The sequence below is a fragment of the Malus sylvestris genome, chromosome 8 (genome assembly GCF_916048215.2).
Source record: "Malus sylvestris chromosome 8, drMalSylv7.2, whole genome shotgun sequence".
Lineage (NCBI taxonomy): Eukaryota > Viridiplantae > Streptophyta > Magnoliopsida > Rosales > Rosaceae > Malus > Malus sylvestris.
In genome coordinates this window covers 23,349,598-23,363,995 of record NC_062267.1, presented here as the reverse complement: position 1 = coordinate 23,363,995, position 14,398 = coordinate 23,349,598, and positions in this window count along the sequence as shown.

Genomic DNA, 14,398 nt, shown 5'->3' with positions numbered 1-14,398 from the left:
ATTGAAAAAGTAAACGTGTGGTGTATTAAGTATGTGAGGTTTATTCAACAATATGGTGTTAATATAATATATATAACATTCGAATTCCTTTGGAGCAAAACGTGACCAGACGGATGAATTTTGGAGTTATTCAAATTGGAGGACGTTCACAATTCCTTGCCTTGTTCATGTCAAAATTTCAGCTTTTTCTACCATACGGTTATTTTATGGTGATGAAATAAAGAAGCATATGCGGTGCTGGAAAGTGACGTTTTGTGCTTAATTGCGATTTTTGGAGCTCAAGATGACCTCTGATGGGTTTGTGGCCTTCTGGAGAAGTGTTCAGAATATTGCAAACTTTAAATCCTGCTATTTGGGCCGATTTTGGAGCAGATATGGGTCCAAAATGTGGCTGTGTAGATTTTGGGGAAATTTTACTAGTCAATTTAGGTTTATGTTTCGTAATTTATTTTAATTTATTTGGTTTCCTAGTCTTATTCTAAGACCTTTTACTTAGAGGATTTAATTATAGTAGTTTAAATAAGCATTTTTGTAGGCCCTAGTTCCTTCTTCCATGCGATATTTGAGAGAGGAAATTAGCCAAGCTTAGAGATTTTCAGACTTTTACATTCAAGGGATTTTCGATCTTTACAATTCCTTTTGATTTTAATTATGAATATGCTTAACTAATCTGTTTTGCTAGGGTGAGGCCACGAGCCTTAGCAAGAATATGTAGTTTCCTTTTAATTCGCTTATGATAATATGCATGCAGGTTTTTGAATGATTAATCACCAACTTAAACTATCTAAGTGTCTTGATGATTCGTGGTATTACGATGTTTAGAAAAGTAATTTGATGCAATTTTGGTCGGAGGTCGGTCCCTGAAATTGACGAAGGTTAATATGTGCAAGTTCACTTAGGATGAATACCACGTCTTATGGGTTGCATGGTTTTTCAGAGGATTTTTACAAAATGTAATGAGTCATGCATGTTTAGATTTGATCTAAATACCACAGACATATTGTATGTTTGATATACGCTCTATATTAGGGGTCCAAGGTGACGGCGGAACTCTAGTGCTTTCTCAATTTGATTCTAAATACTGTTTCTTTCTCCTTCTCTTAATATTGCATATTTTTCCACTCTTTTTAATTAAGTTCGCTTTTATTTAATTAGGTCATAAAATCAATCATCCCAAAACTTTGCCTTTAAATAATTAATTGGGATTTGGTTTAATACAAATTATTTAATAATCCATGTGGAGAACAACCTTGCTAAAGCCATCTATACTACAATATGCTTGTTTCTCTTGCATATTATAGGTGTTTTTAACCCTTTTGCGCGTTTCTTAAAAATCCTATCAAGAGTCATTTTCAGTTTTCAATTTTTTGTAAACTGTAAACAGAAAATAGTAACCGAACAAGAATTCAATTTCCAAAAAGTGAAATAAAAAACTAAAAACAAAATTATTATCACCATCAAGAAAGTAGTTTTCGTTTTTTTTTTTGAAAGATGAACGTAGTAACCGAACAAGATTTCAGTTTTAAAAAAGTAAAAACAAAAACTGAAAACGAAATTGTTATCAAACGGCCATAAAAGAAAAAAAAAATTTCCGTTTTCATTTGTTTGAAAATTGAAAACTAAAAATAGTTACCGAACAAAATTTCAGTTTTCAGTTTTCGAAAAAATGAAAATAAAAATTGAAACTAAGTGGTTATCAAATAATTGTAGCCACTTCTCACTCAGACTGTCAGACATGGTGGCATTTGCAACAATGTACAATGCGTTCCGAGGACAAACTGTAGTGTACATATGCTATAAACGTAAGAACATACAAAAAGCAAAGCTTTTAGACCCCTTTTTGTGTTCTAACTGAGTCCAAACGGGTGAAAAGAAGCAAAATCATGAGATTTTATTTAAATTAACATGAGATTAGTCGAGCTTAATCCCCATAATAACTTATCCTTGGAAGGAATTCAAAACGATTCGTCAAAATTCCGTATTACACTGCTACGGTAATTAAGTTTTTATGCGTGCACATGATTCTATTATAAAATTATCATGCAAACTAAATAGTATTTGCACCTTAAAAAAAAAAAACTACAGCCTAACCAAAAAAAAAATAATAATTATGTTGTAAATAGTGGGTATGTATGTCCATATGCATATAGTAAGCTTTTCACTATGTTGCTTGTGATTTGCTTCTATAAAAGCAAGTCTTATGGAACACAAAAAAAAAAAAAAAGGAGATGAATGTGAGGGACTCACGGGAGAGAGAGTAAGGAAAAGAAAGAAAGAAAAGAGAGGAAGGAAGAGGAAGAGAGAAAAGAGAGGAAGAGGAGAGGAGATAATAGAGAGAGTTATCTTTGTACTCTTATTATTTCATATTATAATAAAAGCACCACTGCTGCCCCGAGGACGTACTCCAGTCACATTGACTGTAAAGGAACCTCATAAATTTTGTGTCTTATTTATTTATTTCACTGCACCCACTGTCGATTTTACAACACGTTATCAGCACAAGAAGCTCTCGTGCCAGTGGAAAAGCACAACGCCACAAATCCTGTTCACCTCCTTCGGAATCTCACAGATAAAAAAATCTTTTCATTTCATCTTAAAATCTTTGTACTACTGATTTTCTTGAAGTAAATATATATATGTTGTTGCATGATTGTATATCATTTTTTACAGAAGCAAAAGAGTACAGACTCAAAATTCATAGAGAATTTGACAGCCATGTAAACAGCCTCGGAACTCCAACTTGTGGACCTCGGATTGAAATACGTTCTTCTTGAAAGTTGTTTGTCCGCTCAGTTCTACAACATATCTAAATTTCAGAAAACTTTAACGGTGCGATCGTCACAGATGTCTGAAATACCAAACCAGTTTCCAATTTCCGTAGAAAAATGGACAGCCACCTTATGATTACCAAAACTCCATTTCAGTAGCTCAAATCAAAATTGTTTCTTCACGAAAGTTATTTGGTATCTTCTTATCCATATCATACTAAAATTTGAACTAAATCTAACGGTTTGATCTTATCATAAGTTACAGACACTCTTGACTCCAAAACTTATGGGAACCGTTTCAACTTTTTCGAAACTCACCGGAAGAGGAACACCAATTGGAACTTATTGTTACTATTATTTATTGAGTAACCAAAATGACCTCAGAACTGTGACACAAAAATAAAAATAAAAGGAATCAAACAAAAGAAGTGGCAGACCAAGAAAAGAAAAAGCAAAAGATAAGGACTTAATCATTGCATTTTCTGTTTTGGCATATTTATGTGCATGGTGTTAGTTTAAAGCCCATATCACAAGTTTTATTTATTTAAAGCAATTTATTTACAATGGGTAGAATTATTACCCTTTGCTTTAAAGCTTTGATATTTATGTGAATGGTGCTGAATCAAAGCCCTTGTCACAAGCTTTATTTACTTTAAAGCAATTTATTTACTATGGACGGTTTTACTGCTTATTGCTTTAAGTTTTGATTTATGTGAATGGTGTTGAATTAAAACCCTTGTCACAAGCTTTATTTACTTAAATGCAATTTATTCATTATGGTTGGAATTACCGCCTATTGCTTTAATTTATTTATTGTACTTATCTTGTGTTACGATGAGTATATATAGGACCTGAAGTTCCTTGATCAGATCAGAACCTGCAGTTTCTTGATCCTCATCATATAAAATGATTGGACCCGAAGTTCCATCACGCAAAAAGATCAGGTATGAAGTCCCTTGATCCTGAAGATCAGGACATGAAATTCCTTTATGAGTATCGTAAGTTTGAAGTGCCGCAGTGCCTCAACTTAATTGTAATAAAAGTCATAAGAGTCTCAGTCTACAGACTATTAAATAAGGACAAGAAGTTCCTTATGTCCATACTCAAAATAGTTTAGCAGCAACATTTATTAAGCGGATGAAATTGATTACCCATGCTCTACTCATGAAAACGAAATTGCAAGTTTTCTACATGTGGACATGCCATTTTACATAATTCATTATTAAGTTTGGTTGAGACCAGTTGCCAACCATCAATATTTTTCGGTACAACTCGTGTTTGGGCACCAGCCAAACATTAACATTTAAGAGTTTTTTATTGTGTTATCTATGTGCTTGTAAGACTGCCACAACGTACTAAAATAAGGCATCAATACAAACTGGTAATTTATGTTGAATTTGATCCACCATCTATCATTCAACATTTGGAACCCTTGACTGGGGATATATTTACCGCATGATTTGCGGACTATGATTTTGATAAGACAGTTTTCCCCCTATTAGGGGGAGAAAATAACATCATTCTAGAAGAACGATGAGAAAATATCATTCCAGAAAAATGATGAGAAAAGACCGTTCCAAAAGAACGAAGAGAAATTGTCTTATTTTGATTCATGAAGCAACCAATATAAAAACGAAGTGAGAATGATTAAATGATGCAACGATATGCAAGTCAAATGCCAGATGCATTTAATGATGATACGAAAGTGATAACATCACATATACTTGTTACAAATGTGCCTGCAAGAATTGATGTTCCTGTTGGACACAATAATGAGGCAGTAAATGAGTTATTTGTTGCACGCCTGAAGCGTGTCAAACTCTCAAACTCAAAATGTTCAGTCATTCGAAAGAAGAAGACTACGACATTACTGAACTATTGCATTCCTGAAGCATAACTGTTTCATGCCAGAAGCATGACAGTCGCTACATGGATATGTCCCAGAAAAGACAATCCGCGGATATGGGAATGTTGATGTCTCATGCATAAAGCATGATAGACGTGTAGGTTCCAAATGACTCAACTCCCAAAAGTGGAGATTAAAATTCAAGCTCTATAATGCTCAAGAGGAAGTTATGATCCACATTCTCTAAATTATGACTATCTTGGAAGAGATAGTCTCATGCCCTTGAAGAGGCAATGGATATCCAAAGAAATGAAAAGCTTTTATGCATGCGCATGCACATGAGAATATGGGATCACAGATTGATGATAACTAATGGTAATTTTGGTTTTTACAAGTAGCTACTAAATTCATCAATGAGCTGTGTTAATATTGAGTCACGTTCTTTTGTTCGTCTACAGAAGGAAAATTATTGGCCAAAAATGGAGAAAGGCAATTCCATTACAATTTTGTAAGAATTTGGAGAAATGGACCTATATATTTGAATACAATACAAATAGCCAAAAGATGTTGAACCAAGGAGGTTACATTGGGCATTTGTAATATAGTGAAATACACTCATATGATATGACACAAGGTTACTAATTATACTTTTGTAAATGAATTCATATGAATGGAGAATTATATACGAAGGGTTGTGAGTCGGCTACATCATATCTCCATAAGTAAATCCCTCAAGTATACATGGGATCAAATTGCTCTGTATAAATTCCAAAGGAAAATGTGTCATGAATTGTAAAAAATCCCTGAAGGATTCAAATTGCTTGAAGTAAGCCCGGAAGGGTAAAACATAACTCAATACCAATGGATGGTATAAATTGCCTTAATAAGTACTATCATTATGATATTGTTGCAACATACTAAAATCTCTTGCAAGAGTCAATGACATTAAATTAGAACTCCTGAAGAGTTGATGATATCAAATTAAGACTTCTGAAGAGTCAAGAAAGATTATAAAGTGTTGAGAGATATATTGTCTCGAGCTGCAGATCGAACAATATGCCAACACGATTCGTATCCATGATGTTTATGATATTAAAGAATCATATGGATTGAAGATTATGAGTTAAATACTCAAATGATGAATGATCATTTATCTTCGTGAGGGTAAAGATAAATTAATATTTGGTCCAGAAGTACCACATCTTAGTGAAGTATATGTTTTATTGTATTTAGCACAATACACTGAATGAAATAAAGCTTATCTATTAACATCTCCGAGAAATTACAGATATGTGCATACACATGAGTTAAAACAAACAAACAGGATGGAGCCTTCACAAAGGTTGCTCATGTGAAGTCTCAGTACTCGGCAGTACCTTAGAAGGGAGAGGCACTGGAGATTGATCATGTGACACCCCAGTACTTGGCAAAACACCAGAAGGGGAAGGCATCAGTTGCTTTCAAAATCTAGCAACGAACCTTTGGTGATCACTTTGAGTCCGACTTTCGGATTCCTGCAGCTGGTCGAGCTTTCTTTTCATGCTTGTAGAGTAATTATTTGCAAGCACGTGTAACACTCTATTATCGTGCTTGAGCCCTCTGATCTCTTTTTAAGACTTGCCACCTTAACCATCAATGATTCAACTTGGCGAGTTTGAGTAAGTAAGCGTTGACCCATATTGGAAACAAAGTCAACACACTAAACATTGAGAGCCAAGGAGTCTTGAACGACCAACTCGTCAGACCGTTTTGAAATGATTTTGTTATTGGAGTGAGAAGATTCCTATCTACCACAGTAGCGGTTATGTTATTTTTCATCACAGAGTCCCCAACTGAAAGAGGACCATTAGAAGATAAGAAGGACGGACGCCATATATTATCCTGATGCTGCTCGTCCGTATCACTCCTAAGACTCAAATCTAAGCAAATGTTAGATGGGCAAGCCATTTTTAGAAATGATGAAGGAAAAAAAAGAGGTCAAATAAAATCTCAAAAGTACAAGAAAGGGAAAATTTGTACAGGCAGCAACTTTCTGAACATACTCTTAAACACAATGGATGTCTCTGTAAAAGAAGAGGCAACATAACCACTTGTTCAGAGAACGAAGAGGCACCGCTCTCCGAATTTCAAAAGCCAGATTTTCCTGAATAAAGTTTGTTGGCATTTTTCAGACGCAATCTCAGCTTTTTTTGCTATCGCTTGCAACTTTGTCAAAGATCTATGACAGAGTTGAAAACGCGTAAATCTTACTATTCCAACTACAACACTGTTGCCGACAAGCGTGGATGACAAAGCCACATCCACACCACTACCTACTATTGGGGAAATCTCTATATATGTCGACCTCCGTTCTCCATAACAAGGCAGACCTGCAAGAATACCTAACTCTTCCTCATCTCCGAGAATGCATCTTCAACAAAGCATCTCGAAATACTCAGTTTTCTTCCTCTCCGAGAATACCTCTTCAAAACAAGTCACACCAGAGCAAGAGTATCTTATATCTTCAGGGACGAGAGCAAGAGTATCTCATATCATGCAATCTCCCTGTCTTTTCCTTTGTCCTTGTTCTTACCTACAAAGACAAGGATAAAGAAAGCAATATGTCGGAACCTCCACTTAAACTCCCGGTAAGGAACCGACTGCCTGGAACCTTTCCTGATTGCTTACCTAGCATTGCTCTCGAGTAGTCATCTTCAACTGTTGTTGGAGCTGGATCTTCAGTCACCAAGAAGTGATAAACCATCCAAATGCAAGGGTTGCATTCCACTCACACATCAGAGGGCAAATACTGCAGGAGAATATGCCACACATGCATGGGGGAAAACCAGGGAAAATACTACTTAAGTAAGGGGAGCAAGTAAGGAAAATGAAAATGATAGATTGAAGCATGTGGAAACAAGCGCAACAAACACATGCTGATTCATCCCTGACAAAGCCGAAGATCACTTACCAAGTGAAGCTCCTCATGGTCCAATTTCATTCAAGATCAAGTCTCGAAGTCCTTGAAGAAATCACAAGTTTGATTCAAGATCAAGTGTCCACCACCCTTGAATTAAATTTAGTTCCAAATAAAAAGGAGTAAATTCAGACCTTTGGAGGAAATCTAGCAGAAGGCCCTCCAGCCCAGTTCAAGAACAAGCATGTGGAAAGTTAACAACAAGTAAAATACCTCTTTCGGCAACTCTCCTCACTAAGGGACTGAAGCATAATCATCAATGATTAGCCTAAAGAAGTTGAAATCAGGGGGAGATACTCGTCAGGGAGAGCATCCAAAAAACAGATCAAGATTTTAACAAGTTAATTGAAGACTTATGTGGGCATCCAAGGGGGAGTGTTGTAAATAGTGGGTATGTATGCCCACATGCATATAGTAAGCCTTTCACTATTTTGCTTGTGATTTGCTTCTATAAAAGCAAGTCTTATGGAACACACAAAAAAAAAAGAAAAGAAAGGAGATGAATGTGAGGGACTCATGGGAGAGAGAGTAAGGAAAAGAAAGAAAGAAAAGAGAGGAAGGAAGAGGAAGAGAGAAAAGAGAGGAAGAGGAGAGGAGATAATAGAGAGTTATCTTTGTACTCTTATTATTTCAGATTATAATGAAAGCACCACTGCTGCCCCGAGGACGTACTCCAGTCACACTGACTGTAGAGGAACCTCATACATTTTGTGTCTTGTTTATTTATTCCACTGCACTCACCGTCGATTTTACAACAAATTACAAATTTTAGGTGGTCATAATTAAAGAGGAAGTTTATGAGTTTTATAAATTTGATTAATTAGTTCAAGATATCTGTTTGAAAAAAATTGATGTTACTTGTAGTAGTAATAATATGTTTGTGTGAAGAAAAAAAGGACGGTTAGTGAGCATCCATATTGCTAGGTAGCAAGCAATGAGATGTTAGCTTAACAAAGATTAAAGACAAGCAAGCAATGACTCAGTGATGGTGGTGCCAATTTAAGCGATTGTTTTTGTTGTGACTACACTCTGAAAGAAGCCTCTGGTTTTTCTGGTTTTGGTTGTGCCGCGGTTTCGTTGCGCTACACCATTCTTGAGAGAATCCTGTGAGGGGCAAGATGCCAAGTGTACGCCTGCTGATGTCCAACTTGCTCTTTGTCCAATCCGAAGCTGACGAATTTGCTACCTGGGATATTGTCTAATACTATCAAATATTATGCAACTGAAATTGTTCTCATGCAAAATGCATTTTTTATGCATTGGACAACTACATCAACAGCTGAATTATTATTATTTGTTTTCCTGTTTCTATTATGTTCTTGGCATTCTTGCTTGGCTGATTCCACAATTGGAGCTCTGCCGGTCAGGGATTTCATTTCTTGCTGATTCCACAATATTATCATTACGTATACTTATGCATAGAATTCCCCCAGGACGAAAATTTGGATTGCTAGCTTATGCTCTCCTTTAATTATTTTATATGTTGTTGGACAATATTAATTCTGCTATTATTCTTTGTGATTAAGAGACTATTTGAAGGATAGTTTTCATGCTACAATGGCCATGTATATATACATATTACACTTATTATTTTGTGCATCTACAACTTTATCATGACCTGAATATTGCAGTGATCAAGTCAAGATTTTATATTAATGATTCATGGTACATTGGTCCGTAAATAATCTTTCCACAAGAAAAAAAAAAACTTAAAAGAATATCAAAAGGCTCACATTGTATATTTTACGTTACTCAAGTCCTCAATTAGTAGTTCTATTCAATAAATTGAAAAGAAACCTAAAACTCCATGATTGATAGATATGATAAATAAATTGTGATGAAATTCAAGACTAAATGAGAAGATAGTTGCCTGAAATAATTAATGAGAGACATAATTAAATGAATTTTGTAATACAAAACGGTCAAACAAAGACCAACCCACATGAATGACGAGGTAAAATTCGTATATCCAGTCCAAATGATACAACCAAATTGCAATTAGATGGTATGAAAAATATATGACATCGCTCCAACTGTACACCATCAAATTTGGTCTTCTTTGAACTAATTATAAGGTCAAGACAAAAAATACAAGGAGGAACACTAGGTTATTGGGGTCGTGGCCATGCCCCAGGGTGGCTCTGCTAATGTATAGATGTGACAACTTTAGATTTTGTTGTCACTTAAGATACTGAACTCGAATAAATCTATTGTCTTATATTTGTGTATTAGATTATTAAGATGAGGGCTCTTATATATACCTTTGACCAAAATTTAAGATTTGTAGTATCTTTAATGAGCTAGACCACAATTTGGATTTATAGTTCTTAAAACTTTTCCAGTTATAATTAATTGGTATTCAATTTAGAAATTCAACACAGATTTGAGATTATCGAATAAAATCTAGGTGATGAAGACATTCTACAACCACGGCTAAGATTTAGATTATCACAGTCGTTAGTCACAAGAAAATTATAGGTCGGATGTAACAAAGCATTTTAATATGTAATTTCCAGAACAAATTGTCGACTTGAATACGAGATGTCTTTGCTAGAATGTTTGATCAAACCTCAACTTGTTGCTAACCTAACAAAGACGTATCAACCAGATATAAAGTGTTCTTTGACTGTATACTGTCGTATACGGTAGGAGCTCGTGATATGGTAGGAGCTATATTTACAATCTGAAATATGGCTAAAAAACCAATTATGGTGGCCATCTAATTAATTTATTTGATCAAACCCTTAATTTATTTGTCTATGCTATATAATAGCTCATAGTTGACATACATAACTTAAACAAAAAATATATCTCCATAATTACATGTTAATATGAAAAGGAAAACTATCTGATGGAGGAAGAGGGTGAGAATATTTTATGTCCACGACACTTTTTTCCTCATATAGTATTCGGCTTCTTCCGTGAAGATCATCATTCTTCTTCGGCTTTCCACTGTAAAAGGAAAAAGTAAGTGTCATACTAATTATATTAAGCTCATATAAGAATTACAGTTTTATAATAGACTGGAAAATTTAAGTGTAATATTGTTGACCCTAAAAACTACCAAGCCAACGTGGCAGGCAGATCGAGTAACTAATGAGCTAACTACGTCCTTAGGTTGATGTGGGGCATGCCAACTCGTCGGCCGAGCTCGGGCGACTACAGGCGAGGAAGGAACACGTCTCGGCCTTTGGGTTCTAGAGCCTAAAGACAAGGCTGCTAATTCTGCGAAGTTCACAAATCGTCGACGCTGGATTCGGTCACAGTGATTATATTTGTAAGGGTATAAGCACGCCGAATCGACACCAAAGTATTGAGGCACAGATACTCAAAACAGATGTACGTTTTAATCGTAAATGTGGTTTGGCCGTCAGAATGCCGAACTCTAAATCCAACTTGTGAGTATCCAATCATAAAACAACTCGGCGTTCAATATGCCGAGTCCTAGTAAACTGTAACACCTCACTTCGCTGAAAAGGCTAATGAGAGGACTTTTGCCAATAAAGACCCGAAAGTCTTTTTCGACTAAGACTTGGATAGATAACTAGTCGACCTTGACGCAGTACTGTTTATCCAAACTGAAGGTGCTTCATGATCGGCTGATTCTACGGTGACAGTGCTGTTTATCCAAACTGAAGATGTTTACCGATTGCCTTCACAGTGCTATTTATCCAAACTGATGATGTGTCGATGAAAAAGAAAATAAAAATCTCAAGGTTGTTAAGAGGTTTTGCGTAGAGTGAGAGTTTGCGCATGGCAGTTTGTGTGTTGAATTGGAGGGGGCTTTGAATGATGTACCCCTCCCTTTATTTATAGTAGCAAACCTGCTTCTGATTGAATCAAACCTATACTCGGATTAAGACTCCTTACCCCGATCCAATCTTATCTCGGTCAGTCCTACTCCTATTAGGACTTTGAACTCAACCCCTTATTAGGTCATATTCATTCCCAAGTTTCAGCATCCTCATCCTGCCGAGACTCGTTATTGTATCAGGATTCAACTACCCCATCCTGATAGAACACGACCGGTCCCTAAGCAACGCTTCCGGGCCGAGAACAATTCTAAACTCGGCCCAAACCAGTATTTTGGGCCCAAACATTGCCCCTTACTTCTGAGGTCGTCGACCTACACTCCTTGGTTCGAGCCTCGGCCTTGAAGAAGCGAAACCGACCTAAAATAAACATTGAACTCTCTCGAGTAATGCGTATTAATGAGACATGATCTCACGATCTCGATTCTCCCAACCGTCGTGCCACTTGTTGGTCCCTTGGTTAACTTAGTAGCCCTTAATCATGACCCTCGAAAATGTGTGACTGCCGAAATGTCTCTTTTACACTAAACCCGCCGCAACATGCAATCGTGCATCCTCAAACCGCGAAAACCTTGGTCTTTTCGCCTGGATTCTCTGAATATCTACAATGATTAGCAACTTTCCCGCTCGATTCTATCCCCAATTTTGAAAATCAAACTTTAACCTTTCTTCCAAAATGCCTATAAATACCTGAATCCTTTCCATTCGTACTTTACGCTTTCCAAAACCCTTGAAACTTTCTTTCCATTTTGCTTTCAAAAACCCAGAAAACCCCAAGCTCTTAACCCAGAAATCCTCGAGTCTTCATCAATGGCCTCCTTCATCTCTAAGCTCTCCGATGAATGCAACAAGTGCAAGGACTTCATTGACCAGAGCACCATCAAGACTCTGCACTTTGAGAGTGATTTAAGTGCCACTCATTAAATCCTGGGACCACTTTTCAAGAATGCAGTGCCATCGTCCATCATCAACCTTTTCAAAGACCACTGCCTGACACCCTTGCTGCAAGGGTTTGATTAGTCGAAGTGATGCCTGACGAAGCCCCAAGGAGCCTAGCCTTCTACCAACGCAACCTGGGCGGCCTGGGTCGAACGGATGGAAAAGTTATTTGGCAAAGAATGGGAGGCTCTTGGCATTCACGACGACATTAAACTTTCGACCATGGAGATTGCTATGGATAAAGAACTCCTTATGGTAGATCTGAGCTTCCGGTGCTCGACCACCAACACTATGATCCTTCCCTTCGGCCCTATCACCCTCACCATCCTTGACATCTCAACCATCCTTGGGACCTCTCCCTTGGGCATCCCAGTAGATGCTGCCCTTTTTGGGTGCTCATCGAATCTCGACCTTAAAGCACTATTCGACGAATGAGCTGTCGAGACACTAAGCCAAGAAGGTCAAGAGCCTTCAAAAGAAGAAGTTCAGAAGTTGCATAAAAACTTCTTCAAATACAACACCCTCATCCTCCATTTTGCTGCCCGAGGGGAAGAGAGTCAGCGGAAATGAGAACATGAAGCCTTCCTATTTTACTAGTATAACAAGTTTATTTGTTGTACCAAGTCAAATAAATGCTTGGTCGAAAATATGCCGGTAGCTGAAGCCCTGGCTAGTGGTCACTCTCTGGCGCTCAGTCCAGCTATTCTCGCCAACCTCCTGCATTGTCTGGCTGAAACGACCATCAACAAGATCGACCCACACCAGAACGGACCTCTCTGGGTATTCCAACTCTGGCTGCAGGTCTATTTTCCCATACTTCGGCCAAAGATCCCCAACTTTTAGTATATTGCAGCGCTCGGCCTTTAGTTGGCCTCTCGACCAGCGCCTCATCATCGGGCCAAAGAAGTCTTCAAATACTTTTTGATATGTCGTCGTCAAGAGTACCCTTATTCCCTCAGGCTTCCATCATCAGCATGGAGTGAAAGTGAGGATGCTGATCTTCGTCAAAACTAGGGGTCGTTCGTGATAACATGTGACTTTCCTTTTGGCTGCGACGCTCGCCGAGCGAGCTGGGAGGTCTACCACCCTCACTTCGCTGCCCGACAGCTTAGCTACCTCCAAGGTTGCCCGATGCCTTTACTTACTTCCCACTATCTCTTAAGCCGAGGACGTCTTTTTGGTTCCCCAGAAAGGGAATGTAGAGATACCGAGAAAGAGTTTCAGGAATGGTGCAAAAAATTTCGTCTCCGACCAACTGTTCCTGAATCTCTCGGCACTGACACCTTCGACGACTGGTGGGAAAGGTACACTCATGACTTTTTTGGCGCTTCGGTTGAAGACGTGGTTAACAAAATTTTGGGCGACCGACCCAAGAAAACCCCTGCCTCTCAATCCAAAGAGACAACCCAAGGTATGTGGCTATCTCTACCTTTATCTTTAAACACTTAACTCTATTTTACTAACTTGACTTCGCTTTCTCAGGCGGTCAAGTATTGAAACAAGTGGACATGATTGTCGCGGCTGCAGCCAGGAAAAAATTGCCCTCTTCCTCTAAGAAAACTAAAACTGCCGCATAAACCTCGCCGAGCAAACGGCCTCACCAGGAAATTAAGACGGTAGGTGAAGCTCCTTATCCCACAAAATACGTCAAGAAATTGGTGAAGAAAGGAGAATGGGAAATTCACGTTATCTCCAGCCAGACCACGGGAGCGACCACTCCTAGTGCCTATCCTCTTGCTTCCGTTGTCCAGGCCTCGACGGAGAAGCGGTCAACTCCCACTAGCCCAGCACCCCAAATTCAACCTGTCCCTAATGTCCCTGAGGCCGTGGTTGAACAAGTTGCTGCACCGCTGGTCGAAAAGCCTACAGCTCCTAGGTCGACCGTTGCACCCATCTTAGAAGAGGTAACCCTTTAAGTCGGGAAAAGTCTCCCCAAAAATCCAAAACAATCAGCGATTATCTTGGAAGAGGTATGATTATGTTATTGGTAAATCCCTTTTCTCATTAAATTAAAAAATATTAACAGCTTTTTATTTCAAGATGACGAAAATGACGAGACTAACCAAACCTCCTTTCG